This window comes from Arachis hypogaea, chromosome 1 (assembly GCF_003086295.3).
Source record: "Arachis hypogaea cultivar Tifrunner chromosome 1, arahy.Tifrunner.gnm2.J5K5, whole genome shotgun sequence".
NCBI lineage: Eukaryota > Viridiplantae > Streptophyta > Magnoliopsida > Fabales > Fabaceae > Arachis > Arachis hypogaea.
Genome location: NC_092036.1, coordinates 10,812,569 through 10,829,545, shown reverse-complemented (window position 1 = coordinate 10,829,545; position 16,977 = coordinate 10,812,569).

Here is a 16,977-nt window from a genome sequence, read left to right as displayed (position 1 = left end):
AATTTTAATTTTTTTTTACACATTATAACTCTCAAAAATAATCTATATTGTTGTAGTGATTCTATCGCACCGCTATAAGACCGGCTATGCTGTATGGTACGGAGTGTTGGGCGGTTAAAGGGGAGCACGAATATGAGTTGAGTGTGGCAGAGATAAAGATGTTGAGATGGATGAGTGGTCATACGCGATTGGATAAAATAAGGAATGAAGATATAAGAGAGAGAGTTGGAGTAGCACCCATTGTGAAAAAGATTGTTGAATCGCGTTTCAGGTGATTTGGATAGGTGAGAAGAAGACCGATAGAACATCCAATCAGGATGGTGGATGAGATGGAAGATGAACAAAGAGCGAAAGGCAGAGGAAGACTTAAGAAGACCATCCATGAGGTGGTCAAACGAGATCTACATGTAAACGGTCTCTCTGTAGACATGATACATGACAGAGTACAATGACATCATTTGATTTATGTAGCCGACCCCACTTAGTGAGACAAGGCTTTATTGTTGTTGTTGCATTTGTATTAATTTTTTATTTTGTGTGTTTTGATTAATATTATTTAAGAGTGTTATAATTAATTATTTATTTGATTCGATTGAATTAAATATCAGATTATTTAATATTTTACTTGATCACATTAACTATAATTAATTAATTATATTAATTATTTAATTTGACTGAAATAAATAAATTTATTTTGTTTTAATTTACATTAATTTTTTCATCTTATATATTTTGATTAATGATTATTATTAAAATTGTTATAATTTTTACATCATATATTTATAAAATATTTTCTTTATTTAATTTATTTCATTAAGACAAACAATTATAATCAATTTATTATATCAATTATTTAATTTAATTAATTTAAATATATATTATTTTATTCAATTGATTGTCACGTTAATATTTGAGCCATTATTTACTTAAAGTTCTTTTTATTTCCTTCTTTAATTTTAAATATTTTTATATATTTTCAGATTTTTATTCATCGTTTATATCTTTTTTAATTTATTTTAATATCAAATTTAATATTTTATTAGTGTTTTCTTACAATTTATTGTATAATCATTATATGCCCACCATCAATATATGGTCATGAATATTTATCCAATTTATTAAAAAAATATAATTTCATTCGTTCTCTTTTATTTTATTTATTTCTATATTTCATAACTTATTCAATATAAAAAATTATTTATACTAAAAAAGAATATTATTTTTTTATTAATTATTTTTCCATTCAATAATATTTTTTCCCTCCTATCAATTCATTATTTTTACTCTATATTTTTTTGTAAAGTAAAAATCATTATCAATTGTTATTACACTCTATTTCTTCTATTTCTTTTATTTTAGTTTTATTTATTTTAACTTTTTTATTTTTCATTATAAATTTTATCATTTTTATCTATACAAAGTAATTTATTATAACTCTTTACATATTGAGAATTCTCAATATTTAAATTATATTCTGTATGTGCTTAATTTTATTTTTAATCGAGAGATTAAGTGATAAAATAACATAGTTTAATCTTCGTTGTTAATGTTCGTTGTTGTGCCTCCTTTTTTTTTGTCTTTTTAACTTATCTCTTTGTTTTAGGGATCATGAGTAATTTATATACAATGGTGCTTATATATGCACAAATGATAAGTATAACTTATATCATATTTTATCTTAGTAAAATTTTTATTATCTATCTTAAAATAGGAAAAATATTGTAAATTACTTTCGACCAATAAATTTGTTATGCTTGTGATAATATATTATGCATTGAATTATATATTCGTCTTATTTTTAGTAGTTTTAATAGGTGTTTAAACAAACAAAAAGATAAAAAAATAAATTTTAGGTACAAATACAACTATTTTAATTCAAGAATAAATAAAATATTATTTTGATAAAGTTCATTAGGTAATAACGTTGGTCATATTACTTTAATTTTAAGAATGAATATAATATTAGGATATAATATATATATATATATATATATATATATATATATATATATATATATATATATTGCTATGATATTAAAAAGATAAAGTAATTTAAAGACAAATTTTGCTTCATATTAGATTATTATACTTGTTCAAATCAAATTTAATATAAGATTGAGAATGTTTAAAAATTTTACTCATAAATAGATTTCTATTATAATTATTATAATTTAATTACAAACTATATATTACTATTAATAAATAATTTATATCTTAAAAACAAGTATAATTATTACTCATTGTTTTCATTACTTTCAATATTAAAATAGCTAAATTTTAAATTTAATTAACTTTAAAAAAATTATAATAAAAAATACTATCCATATTTTTATTTAAAAAATTCAAAAATATTCCGTATAAAACACAAATAAATATTAATTGTGATTGAAAAAAATATATGTCAAATACGATACAAAGTGATAAAGACTGGAAACATATTTGTTAGAATATAATTAGGATCAATTAGTATTATTTAATATATCTAAATATTTATTATAGGAGATTACGTTTTTATTATTATGATTCTCTTAGTACCTTTAAATACCCTTTTATATTGAACCATTTCAGATAACTTGAGCAGATAACTTGAATACACTCAATAATACACAAATCATTTTTCCAGTTTAATCTCTTGTTTCTAACATGGTATCAGAACCATGGTATCCTCCTTGAGGAGGATAAGTTATTTTTCTTGTGGTGAAATCACTGTAGTTATTTTTTCTTTTTTTCGATGTCATTCTTCTTTCTCTTTTGTCATTCCTTTGATGCTCTTTCACCTCACCGACTAGCCTATTTTGAGTTTAATGATCAAACACCATTGTCATCCGCTGCTTACCTATTCTCATGAATAAATCATATAGCTTTTGCTCTCTTTCGGCAGTTCCGTCTGCGTTCTCTCGTGGCAGTTCCGTTTACGTTCTCTCGTGGCAATTCCATTTGCGCTCTTCCGTTTGCGTTCTCTCATGACAATTCCGTTTGCGTTCTCTCGTGGTAGTTCCGTCTGCATTTTCTCGTGGTAGTTTCATCAGCGTTTCGTCTGGTGTTTCTTTGTGGCAGGCCGTCTGCATTTCTTTTCTGCAGTTTTATCTGCACTTCCTTCAGATAGCGACAGTTTCATCTGCGCTTCCTTTAGACAAGCTGCAGTTTTCGCTTTTTTTAGACAGTTTTGTCTGCACTCGTTTTATCAGTTTATGCAGTTATTTTTTCTCTTTATTTCATTGTTTTAAATAAGTTTCAAAATCAAGTTGTCACTTGAGTTTGAGGGGGAATGTTAGAATATAATTAATATCAATTAGACAATTCGAATAGACAACTTAAATACACTCAATAATACACAAATTCTTCCTCAAATTTAATCTCTTATTTCTAACAATATTTTATAAGAATATTATATTAATTCTGAAGGATTACCATGTGTGATTGTGTTCATAACACGCAGCGGAAGAAAATAAAAGTAATCCTAAAGATCTATTTTGTGCTTAAACTTTATTCCAATAATATAATATATAGTAGATCAGATTTAAATACCTGAGTACGCTAATAAAAATCCTTTTCTCCTTCGATGGTACAAAGGCGCTATGCGTATCCACACCGAGACCAACATTTGCTGTCAACCCCTTAACCAATGGACATCTGATCTAAATTGAGAAACCTCTTGCAACTCTTTGCACACCATAAAATTCTTCTCTAAGAATTAGGCTCATATACATTTATGTGCGTAGAGGTAAAGGAATAACAACCCTTGTTATTCTCTCTGTCTTTCTCATGTTTGCCTCTACTCTTGGCATACCTATATATAGTATGAGATTTGTTGTTGATTTTAAATTTGAATCTCAATTCAAATTTGAATGATATCTTACTATTTTAATTTGAATATTTTAAATTTATGAATCATATCATAACTCAATTTGAAACAAAATCAGTTAGGATCTCATCCAGCTTTATAATTCAAATTTAGAAATAGAATAACTAATTATTCTCAAATCTCATTTAATATTTCTCAATTATCATACTATTATTATATTTTTGGTGCTAGCAAAAAATATAATAATATTCTATTTAAATTAATATAATTATTTATTTGATCAAATCAAAACATAAATTAAATAATTCTATAGCAAATATTAGAACACTCGTTAGTGTGTGACCTCATAGGTTCAATACTAAGCGGGTAGTAAATTAGTCATACTAAATTTACTAATCAAGGTTGGCGTCTAGCAACACTCCTCAACGGCCCGATAGTATGAAGTAATATATTTTTACTAAGAACCTTAGAAGAACAAAGTATATTTCCTTCCATCTTTCCAGCTCTTGGTTAACTCTTAGAGTATGGTTTAATTGTCAAACTCTAACATGTTACCATTATTATAATGAACTGTGAATGACTTAAGAAACTCATTTCTTCATTCATTCAATCCCCTTGGCCAAGGTTTTATTCATCCAGTCATTATAATCATAGAGCTCAAACTTTTTACCGAGAGTTGACGGATTCCTTATTGACAAATCATTAATTCTACAAGTATTTAAATCATACCCAATATCCATTCAACTAGCACCCTAGGGTATTAGGTGTCTGGAATCAAAGTATAATAAATACATTGTTAATTACTATGACAGTCGCAGGTCAAAGGAAACTCTATTACTATGTTCATCTTGAGAATATCCTATTGACAAATATACGGTAATTATAACTATTAGGAATTCTCAAAGTGAGTCAGTTCAATGGTCATATCTCTATATGCACCATCTATATATATAATTTAATAAATGAGATCTATTAATCTTCATCCAATGAAGATCATTATATATATATTGGTCTTTCCGGATTATTAATGCCCTTTTTAATAATCCTATGACCAAGAACAATTTAGATTAAATTATAAAAGATTTATTTCTCAATATTATGATCACTATCAAAATAATAAATCTCCAAATTTAATCTAGGACGTTATTATATTAACATTTAATATAATAACAATAACAAATTATTTGAAATATGATTGATTGGATTGTGGTCATACTCCTTATTCCCAACAATTCCAGTATTAGACAATCTAAAAATATTAATTTGAGAGAAAAACTCTGACCAATGAACTGATAATAGATGACAAATTCATCTAAAATTGATATTTTATTATTATAGAAAATGAAATCTTGCCCTTGAAACTCAAACATATCATCGTGTCAGCTCCATGTAGGAAATTACGAAAGAGAAAACGAAATATTTAGGACCACAAGACATACCTGCCATATAAATTTTTGTAGGTTATTTAAATTTATTTAATATATATATGTTTATCATCAAAGGTAATGAAGGAAAAAAAGATTAATAAAAAACATAATTATTAATTTAAATGAGAGATGTGAAGAACTTAATCAATAAATTATGAACTCATCAATTGTCTAAAAGTATTCATGTTTACTCATATTTTATTTTTTATTTATCTAGATGTTTGTTTTAAAACACTGATTCATAAGAATTTCTAAAACTTGGTTGGTGTGGAGGGCGGCAGCAAAAAAGGACTCCAATGTTGGTGGGGCCATTCTGCTAATTTGTCAAATTTTTGGGGCTCATTGCAATCTCAATGTTCCACCCAATAATATGTGTTATACACACATACATTTTATCCAAATATTTTCCCAAACATATGTTTCTTCATATTATACATATATATTTGACCGGTACTAATAGTATGAGTAAATACTCTTTTTTTTATTTTTGATTATTTATTTAAAAGATAAAATATTTTTATAGAATTTGAAAATGTATAATTAATTTTTAATAATTGAGTAAAATATTATTTTTATCCTCAACATTTGGAGTAAGTCCTAAAGTTGTCCCTAACATTTTAATCGTCTTATTTAAGTCTCTAACGTTTCAAAATTGGCTCAATGTTATCCTGTCATTAGGGATCCGTTAACCGAATTGAAGACAGGACAAAATTGAAACGATTTTGAAACGTTAGAGACTTAAATAGAACAAAAATATTGGGAACAAAAACGATACATAGAAATACATTTTAATTTTAACCTTCAATAATATCAATTTTTTACTGTATATAATATTCAATTATTTTTTAATCACATCTAAGTAAATTACACTTAATCACACTACTTTTATTCTAAATAAATTTTTTTATATTTTTATATTAACTTATAACTTTAAGTGTAAAATTATAAAAAGATAAATTTATTTAGAATGAAAGTAATGTGATTAAGTCTAATTTACTTACATGTGATTAAAAAATAATTGGATACTATGTATAATAAAAAATTGATATTATTGAAGGATAAAATTAAAATTTATTTCTATATATCGTTTTTGTCCCAATGTTTTCGTCCTATTTAAGTCCCTAACGTTTCAAAATCGTCTCAATTTTGTTCTGTCATCAATTTTATTAATGAAACCCTAACGACAAAACAATATTGAGTCAACTTTAAAACGTTAGAGACTTAAATAGGACGATTGAAACGTTAGGAACATCTTTGAGACTTATCCCTAAACGTTAAAATCAAAATTAAACTTTACTCTTAATAATTTAAGTAATTGGTTTAAATGGTAAATTATTGATTTGTCAAGAATTACTTAATCTAGTAATAGAAGTCACTAAATCAGTAAATCCAATAACAAAAATTTCTTAGACTAATTTTTTAGATAATTAGAAATAAGTTAATTTTTTAATTGTGAAGACGCATTTTATTTTTAAACAAATAATCAAGAGGTGAAAAAGATATTTACTCATAATTATAGGACCCTCAACATTTATATGCTTTTACTCAATATTTTAAAAGAGATAAATTGTAATTAATTAAATAAATATTACAATAATGATTACTTCTTTCATTCTCCTTATATATTCTTCTAAGTAGTATAGAGTTAAAAAAAAAATTGATAAAGAAAATAAGTGGGGAATGATTATAAATTTTGTTTCTTAATTTAAGGATAACTACTATTTTAACTTTTAAGTCATATGGTTTTTTTGGAAACACCGAAAAGGCTAAAGTTAAAAGTACAAAATTAGAGAAGAACTACTTTAATTTGAGGATTTTCTTTATATTGAAGAGACCATTATTAAATTTCATGTTGTATCGTACAAGATACATCATCTAGTATGTATATCGATCAGTAGTGTACACAATATTTTTTAATTATATTCTAAAAGTGAAAAATTATTAAGATTAATTATAATACACTACCCACTTATATGTTAATTCATTTAATATTAATCTCGCATATTGCATCAACATCAACTAACTGATTTTTCATTTTTGTAAGGAATTTGTGTTTATTTCACTATCAGCACAAAGGTTATTATTCGATAGTAATTAGAATTTAACTGATTTAACGAAATTTTACAAATAAAAAAAAAAGTTAATAATGGCCTCTGATAACCAAAATTTTTCATTTCCAAAGGAGCATACACAATTATATATGAAATAACCAAAATTTTTAATTTTTAATTATTTTATTCTTTTGGGTCTTGGTATTATTATTATTATTTAAGATTTCATATAAATATAACACAAATAACATCGAGTAGAATTTATTTTATTGGTCATTTGTTATTAATAGACTTTTGTGAAAATTAAATATTTTTTCATAAAAAATATATTTTTTAATTAAGATAGTGAAATTAGAAAGAAATAAATAGTTATTTAAATTTTTCAGGGGAGAGCCATCATCAATAATGCTAATGCTTTTTTTTTTCCGACAATAATGATGATTCTCAAAATATAATTATCAAACTTTCAATATATGATTTTTCCTTTGCTTAAAAGCATATTTACAGTAGGAATGTATGTGTAGATAAATGTAGATATATGAATATACCATACCATATAAATAGGAGAATGCTATAATATTAAAAGGGAGAAATGATGTAATTAAACTCCTCTAAACTTTACTATAATATTGTATAAATAAGCTTTAGAGTGTATATAATATTTTTTTTGGCTATGAAACTTTTTGGTACAATAAAAAAAAATCACTTTAACTAATTTAATTCTTTCTGTCAATTTTTTTTATTGTATTTGAATAAAAATTATATTCATCGATGATATAATTGTACATACTAAGTTTTGTTGTAGCAAATAAAATAAAACCGTCACAAGTTTTTATTAATTATTTTTTATGGGGTATAAGAAATATTACATCCATGTATAACACTATTATTAAAAAGTAGTTTATCACCTTGTTACATTCATGTATACTTTTTATTATTATTATTATTATTATTATTATTATTATTATTATTATTATTATTATTATTAATGAGAGAATAACCAACAAAAATATAGCATCTAAACTATTATATCAATTCGTGTTAGTAATCTTTTATTTAAAACATGACTTTTTTGTGAAAATAAAAGGTACCTCCTTAACTATGATTATTATGAAATAGATTAACATTCAATCTCTGAAAACCATTTTTATTAAGAAATCAAAATTTGTTCCTCTTTTGCCATGCATGCATAGTCTCCAAAGTAAATAATTTAACTCTTTCTATCTATAAGCTACAAACTTAAATACTATATGTAATGATAGCTTTTCTTAGTTTGGCATAGCACAGCCGAACAAGCAGTTACAACACCCTTTTTAATTTCCGATTTAATTTGTTCCAACAAAATAAATAAATAAATAAAAATATATTGGAACTAATTTATATATTAATCGGCATTAGTCAATTTTTATCTGTGTTAACGTTACTTTTTAACTCTCATTTTTTAAAAGGTTTAGAATTTAATATCTGTTTATATCAATAGACAAATTATATTTAAAAGTGGGTCACACAAAATTAACCTAAAGATTAAATTTAACCCATTCGTCTTTATCCACGTTGATCGACCAACAGTCAAGTTATATTAAAAAATGAGCCAACAAAATCGACCTAATAGGATCAAATACAACCCAGACGATCTTATCCATATAGGTTATATCAACTTAGATACATGTCTGTGAGACCTGTAATAATGTAATTGACCCGACTTGAAGAATAAGTTAGATACTCTCCTACTATTGTCGTTATTACTTAAGTGATAATTAACCCTGACAAGAATTAACTCTCACTCTCTCCAAGCGAATAACTATCTCCAAAAAAGACTAAATTTTACATGCTCTGTAAATATCTCAATTCTACATTGATACTATTTTATAAATAGTTAAATACTCAATACTCAAGTATTTTTTCTAATCCAATCTGACTTAAACTCTTATTAACTTATATATCAAAGTTTCTTGCAAGTATTTTTATTACTGTTCAAGTGAGGACGTTGAAATTTTTTGTCGACTCGATGAACAAATCAAAGCTCATCTAAAGACACTTAAACTGTATATTCGAGTCTAAATTTACTTTAATTTCAGATAATACCTCAAAATAATATTAAAAATTTAAATTTAAAATTTATAATTTATAATTTAAAATTATGAATGATAACAAGAAATGATGTTGTTGTCGAGAGTGGCATTAATAGAAAAAAAATAACAAGAGAGATTGTGAATAAAAATCATAAATAAATTTCACAAAAAGTTTAACTGAAATTGGATACAAAAGTTGGTTTGCTAATTTGACTTATCTAACAAATATAAATTGTAATTATATATGTTAATTTTTTTATTGTAATTATGTTATACGTATATAAAAAATTAGTCACCAAATTAATTATATATATATATAATATTAAAAATATAAAATTAATATATATTTTTATATATAAATATATGATAATTAATTTTGTGAATATTTTTATGTTACACGTAATATTTTTATTTTATGAAATATATATAGGACAACTTTTTAATTTCTTAATTTTTTTTTTATTAAGTAGATACTCTAATATGGATTCCTATATAGCTTATCTCACATCCTCAAGATTTCGAAAGAAATAATAATAATCCATTATATATGATGTTGTGATGTGTTGTTTGTTTGTTTTATGAGATCTAACTACCCAACAACCTCTTTTCAGCCAAATTAACCACCCAACAACTTGTGAATAAGAAAGGGACCCCACTTTCTATTTATTTTATGAACATTGATACACATGCGGTCCCTCACTTCCCCAACTTCAACATGCATCATCACAACATATTCATATGCTCCATCTCTACCTATCACAAACCACCATTTTTTATTTTATTTTTTCAATAATTCATTTCTGTTTTTTAAATGTTTTCCACTCCATTTGATTTGAAGGGGACGAGCTGGAATGTATTTAGTTTGCATTTTTATTTTTAATATTTTTAAATTTTATAGTAAAAAAATACAGTTTTAAGAATTTGATTGAGAATTAATTATTGGATCATCAGTTCGGTTTAAGATAAAAGCTGATCAATAATAAATCAGTCAAAAATTTAAAGTTGACTGAATAATCGGTTAATTTTTTAGCGATTAACCAGTTTAAAATAATAAATACTAAAAAATTACTTTTTAAAAAAATATATATTTTATACATAAATATATTATTTTATTATATTCAATTCAATTCTTAAATTTCAATTAAAATTTAAACCTTTGAACTACTAATTGTACTAGTTTGATTAGTGGTTCGATTTTTTAAACCTTGAAAAAAGGAGAAATAGTAAAAAATAATATAATCATGTTATCTATCTTCATTTTCTTTTCAAAAAATTCTAAAATTAAAAAATATTAAAAATAAAAATAAAAAATATAAATACAAACCAAATACACCATTAATATTTGTATATCCAATAACTATTATTAAGCTTATTTGACAATAAATAAATAAATGAATGAAGAGGAAGAAATTATTTTTCTAATATCTAATTATTCATTTATTTTTTTTTTTGCTACTAATTAAAAAATATGTTGAAAGAGACTTTTATTTCCATTGCTGGCTACTCTTCACTTAAAACGTCAAATAGACAAAATCTAATAAATATTTGATATAATTAATTTAGATAAAATAAATATTAAAATCATGTATTCTTTTTTTTTCCCCTTAAGTTGACTACTTTTCAATGTGGTTTGTGACCTTTAGCTTTCAAATCTCACATATACTTTCAAATATTATATCATTTTAATATTTTATTTCAACATTCTTTTAACTAAAACTCGAATGCAGCAAATGTCACCGTTACTAATGTTTTTTTATTATCATTATTTCGTTTTTGTGTGAAAAATCGTATATGTATATAGTAGTAATATAATAATATATTACTAATCAACCCAATTAAATTAAGCAAACTAAACAAGTTAATTTAAATGCTTTAAACAAACCAAAGGACACAAATGTAACCTATATATATATATATATATATATATATATATATATATATATATATATATATATATATATATATATATTATAATATGTTACCGAATAACAAAAATCTCCAAGAACAAAAAAATATCTATCAATAAATCGATCAATTACCATATTTATATATGTTTTACACATTTTTTCTTAATGAAATCCGTCATATAGAACAATAAACAAACCTATCATTTCATAATAATCAAACTTTTTCATAAATATTTAATATTTTTTTATACGGTGACTAATTGATTGTTAATTTTTTCAATTTATATAATATATAATATAGTTGATCTAATAATAATTTAATTTTTGCAAAAATTCACGTATATTTATTTTTATGTAAAAGTAAAACTAATAATAAAAAATCAGTAGATAATAACTTAATTAAATTTATCAAATTATCTAACAGTTATCAAATATTAATTTTACATAAAGATAACTGTACGTAAATTTTTACGTTTAATTTTTGCCTTTTGTAATATTTTAAAATAATAAATTTATTCAAACAATTTCTTATTTATACAATTTTCACAATAACAATACACATCAAATAATAATAATAATAATAATAATAATAATAATAATAATAATAATAATAATAGGTGGAAACTCAAGTGCAGTTAATTTTATATAAAATTGATAACTGAGAATTGTTAGATAAAAATTTAATCAAATTAATTAAATTATTTAACTATTTTTAAATATAAACTTCACATAAAATTGACTGCACCTGAATTTTCACCAAATAATAATATATGAAGCATGATTAGAAGTGGGGATGACTAGATATCTCTCCCCACAGCAATTGTTCAAAGTGTGGTGTGGAAGAAAAGGATATTCCATGTTGAAGCAAATGGTATTCACAAAAAGGGGTGTGATTCATTTGGCTTCTTTTCAGAAAGTTCTTGAAAATAGGATATAATTAAGAAGAAAAGAAAAAAGAAAAAAGAAGGAGATAATATAATTATTGGTCAAACCTGAGAGAGAGGAAAGGGACCAAAGAGAGATATGAATAAGTCAGTCAAGCAACCGACGAAAACAAAGAAAGAATCCTTCAACCGAAAGCAAACCACCTAACGACCAACCAACTGCCTACAACGTAATTTAACATTAAATTATTATATAAATCATTTTTATTTTTAAAAAAATAACAAAGATTATTATCCGCGTCCATTACACTTACAATTAAAAAATGAAATTTTTTTATAAAAGATATTAAAAAAAAGTATTATTTTAATTCAGTTCGTAAACCAATTTTTTTTTTAAAAACTTTGTCTTATATATCCAAACAACCTAATTAACCGTGTAAATGAATCTTAAACTAACTAAAAATACAAAAATATATTTTACTTTTTAAAATGTGAGACATCTAACATTTAAATTTTTATGAAAAATCGATTTATTCTTATATAATATATATTTTAAAAAAAAATTTAAATGCTCATATTTTAAAAAATCATATACATTTTTGTATTTTTAATTAATCAGAAATTTATGTATTTTTAAATTAAAAATTAGTGATTTATCTATTATTTTCTCTTGAGTTTAATAAAATATAGCTGTATTATATATACTATCAATTATCGTGAATAAAAAATATATTTAATATTATGTATATATATATATATATATATATATGTGTGTGTTATAAGAAAAAATTAAATAATTTAACATAATTTTAGAAAAACTATTTTATGAGTTTTTGTAGTGTAATACAAGTGTACATCAGTATATACATACACACCTCAGCATATCACACTAAAATTAAATTTATGAATTACGTACCTTGCTATAAATTTATCCAAACTTTTTAACCAACACTAACCTTATTATTAACTAATTGTATGTCTTTTGTCTCTTCCATCTGTTCATGGTTTTGGTCACTTATTATAACTTGCAACCGTATAAAAGAAGACAGTTGTCTAAATCTGAGAAGTGAGATAGAACCTTAGCTTATAAACAAAAATGAAGTAACAATATCCTAATTAATTAATTAAGTTGTATATATAGCCCATAACAAACTTTAATTCTTAATAATATCAAGATATATGTTCATAGTCACGTCAAAGATTGAATTTCTAGACAAATCTAGCTATGATAACAATAATCTAATAACGAAATCTTGTCACACGAACCAAGATCTTCCCTAACCTTTAGGTTTAGATCGTTCATTTGCAATAAAAAGAAAAATAACTGATTCTTTTTATTTATAAAAATTTAAAATACTGATAAATTTAGTCATAAATGAATAAAATAAATTTTGTAAAATATAAATATTTTTATTTACAAAAATTTAAAATATTGGCAAATTTATCTATAAATGAAACCAAAATTTGAATATTTTTGTTAAACAAAAACTACAATTTTAATCGATACAAAATTAAGGTTCATTCATATAATTTATCAGGCATTTTGAACTTTTATGAATAAAATAATGATAATAAATCTTGAATAAATTACCATTTGTACCTATGAAAGATACAGACGTTGACAAATGTATTTATATAAGAATAAAATGACAATTATAACTACGGAAGATGACTTCTGTGTAATAAGAGTACCCTAATGAACCAATTACGTAACCAACTTCTGAATATTCTTGACACACGAATGTTATCTTTCGTGTTACAATTATCATTTTATTCTTATATAAATACATTTATCAGTGTCTGTATTTTTTATGGGTAGAAATAGTAATTTATTCTATAATCTTTTATACACCATATTTTTTACAAACAAAAAAAAATGGTTTCACAAGCTTTTAGAAGCTCCGACGGGACAACTCGGCTTTTATTTTTAGGAATTATAGGGTATTTTATGTGATTAATTATAAAAAAATCATACACGCCTTTGTTTTTATGTGACAATGCTACATTGATAACTACTCTCAAATTTTCTAAAGTATGAGAGACGTGTATTTTGCTCTTATTTTTGGGTTCATCTAGCATAAATCTCTGCATAAAAAATGGATTTTAATTTATACATATATATATATATATATAATATTATTTATATATTAAAATTAGTCATCCGATCAATTACTATATATGTATTGTTTGATTAATTTTTTAATATATATTTTATACTATATAATTAATTTTGGTATATATCTCACATAATTTTATATATATAATTATTATTAATAAAAACTTTTAAATTTTCTTTTAATAAAAACATATAATAACTTGAAAATTTAAATTTTATATTTTTATATAAAAATTATTTTAACTGATAATCTGAATATATGTTATTAAGATATATATTAGCGAAATTTAATATTTTATTAATAAATAAAACGTTTATTAATAAATTGCAATAATGCACCTAGAAGGATGCATGAAAGGACGATAAAAACTAAAAAGTCAACAAAATAAAAACAAATTCTATCGAAGTTCTTTTCTTTTTTTTTTATTGGAATTTTGATAGTGTATCTTAAAAATCAGTTATTTATATAAAATATATGTTAAAATATAAAATATATATTAAAAATAAATAAATAATATAAATATTTGTTAGTTGACTTTTTATGTATGTAACATTTGTTTTCTTTTTTTATGTGAATTTTTACTTGTATTGTTAGTTAGAGCAACTCTAATAAAATTAATTTTGAGTATCACTTTTGACATCTACGATAATTAAAATTATTTAAAATTAAAATTTATATTAGATATTATTTTTAAAATGATATTAGTATTAATAAAAATATATCGGATTATTTTAAAAAAATATTAGTGAAATGTTGTTATTTGTATAATTTATTAAATGAATATTGTAATGTTGTTATTGAAATAAGACTACATATTAGGACGATAAATTTTACATTAAATTTTAAATCAAATTTTATAATATATAATTATAAATATCTACGTAATATTTTATAAAATTTAAAATAAAATACAATTAAAACTAGGTGAAAATTTAGATGAAGTCGACTTCACGTTAGATGGAAATTTAGTCAAATCAGTCAAATTATCTAACGGCTCTCAGGTATCAACTTCACGTGAAGTCGACTTTACCTGAGTTTTCACCTTAAAAAATATACATTGGATATGTTCTTAATAACAGCTAAGAATATTGAAATTTTGAAGAATCAAGAAACTATGTTTTGGCGACAATAGCGGCAAAAAACTTGGGGCAAAGGCCAATGTTGGAGGTACCTTTTCTTAAAACATGTAGACTACGTTCACAACATACACGAGGTTTTGTTGGTGAAGATGAAGAAACATAGAACATGCAAGTCAAATTAACAACATTATCTCTTCGGTCAAGTATTTGAAATTGAAAGTACGTAGATCTGCACAATAATTCACTTCAAATTATCATCCCCATATGGGTTGATTTCTACATATACATATAAATCGAATCACACAAATTTAATTTATATTCAAAAATTTAAATCTATATAAATAAAATTAAATCGATTTAATTTAATAATATAGAAAAAAATGCTTTAATTTTAGGAATTGAGAATTATTCAAGTAAATTATTCAAAAATTTATTTAACTATATATGTTACGATGTTTACAATAAAAATTAATTATTTGTATAAAATATATATTAAAACACAAAATATATATTAGTTATACGTAAAATAATATATATATATATAACAATATATATTAATTAATTTAATAATTAATTTTTAGTGTATATATAATATTTTTTAAATACATTATTACATGGACGTTACCAAAAGCATCCACCTAATAATACAGAATGATCTCATATTTATATTTATAATTAATATCAAATTTCATAAACAATACCATTTATAATGTTTAACTAGATTTATATATATTTATAGTCAAATTTTATAAATTATAATTCATTTATAAAAAAGACCATGTGTACATAAAAAATAATTTATTATGTATTAATATTTGTGTATAAATATATGTATATTTAACTAATTTTTAATATGTATTTTTATAATTTAATATACATATAAAATTCGATATATCTAAATACAACGTTTTAAATTATCAAGTACATTGAAAATTGGTAAATATTCGCATGGAATTATTTTTGTATAAAATTATTAATTAAAAATTATTAAATAATAATTTAATCAATATATTAAATCATCTAACTTTTTAACTAACAATAACTACATTTGAGTTTTTGGCTTAAAATTTTGGTAAATATAATAAGTTTTGAACGTATCGAATTTCAAAAAGTAACTAAGTAACTTGAGATGGAGAATATTCTCTTCCATAAAGTTTAAATATTCTAAACACTTCAAATAATGTTTTACATAAATTTAAAAAATTATTGAAAGGAATTAAGTTACAAACTTGGCCATTGTGTTGGTGGAATTATCTAACGGCATCCGATAGGAGACGAGAATAGTAACTTTAACTTTTTAATTCATTCCAAACATTTTTAATAATTCTTTAAAAAATATAAAAAGTTAAATTTTCTATAATTTTTATATTAATTTATTAAAAAGTGCCCTAACAAGATCAAAATTAATCATTGCTCTTCGTTAATTACATATTCTTTTATCTGATAGACACCAAAAAATATTCTTTTATCCGATCTTTAATTATTTTATTGTTCCCTTTATGAGTTGTTCAGGTATGGTGCTACACATTTATTAGATTTGACAGAATGATATATGGAGATTTGATTTTTGTTTATGGAAATATTTTTAAATTAGAAGAAAGTTCAATTTTAAGCAGATTTTTTAATATATATTTT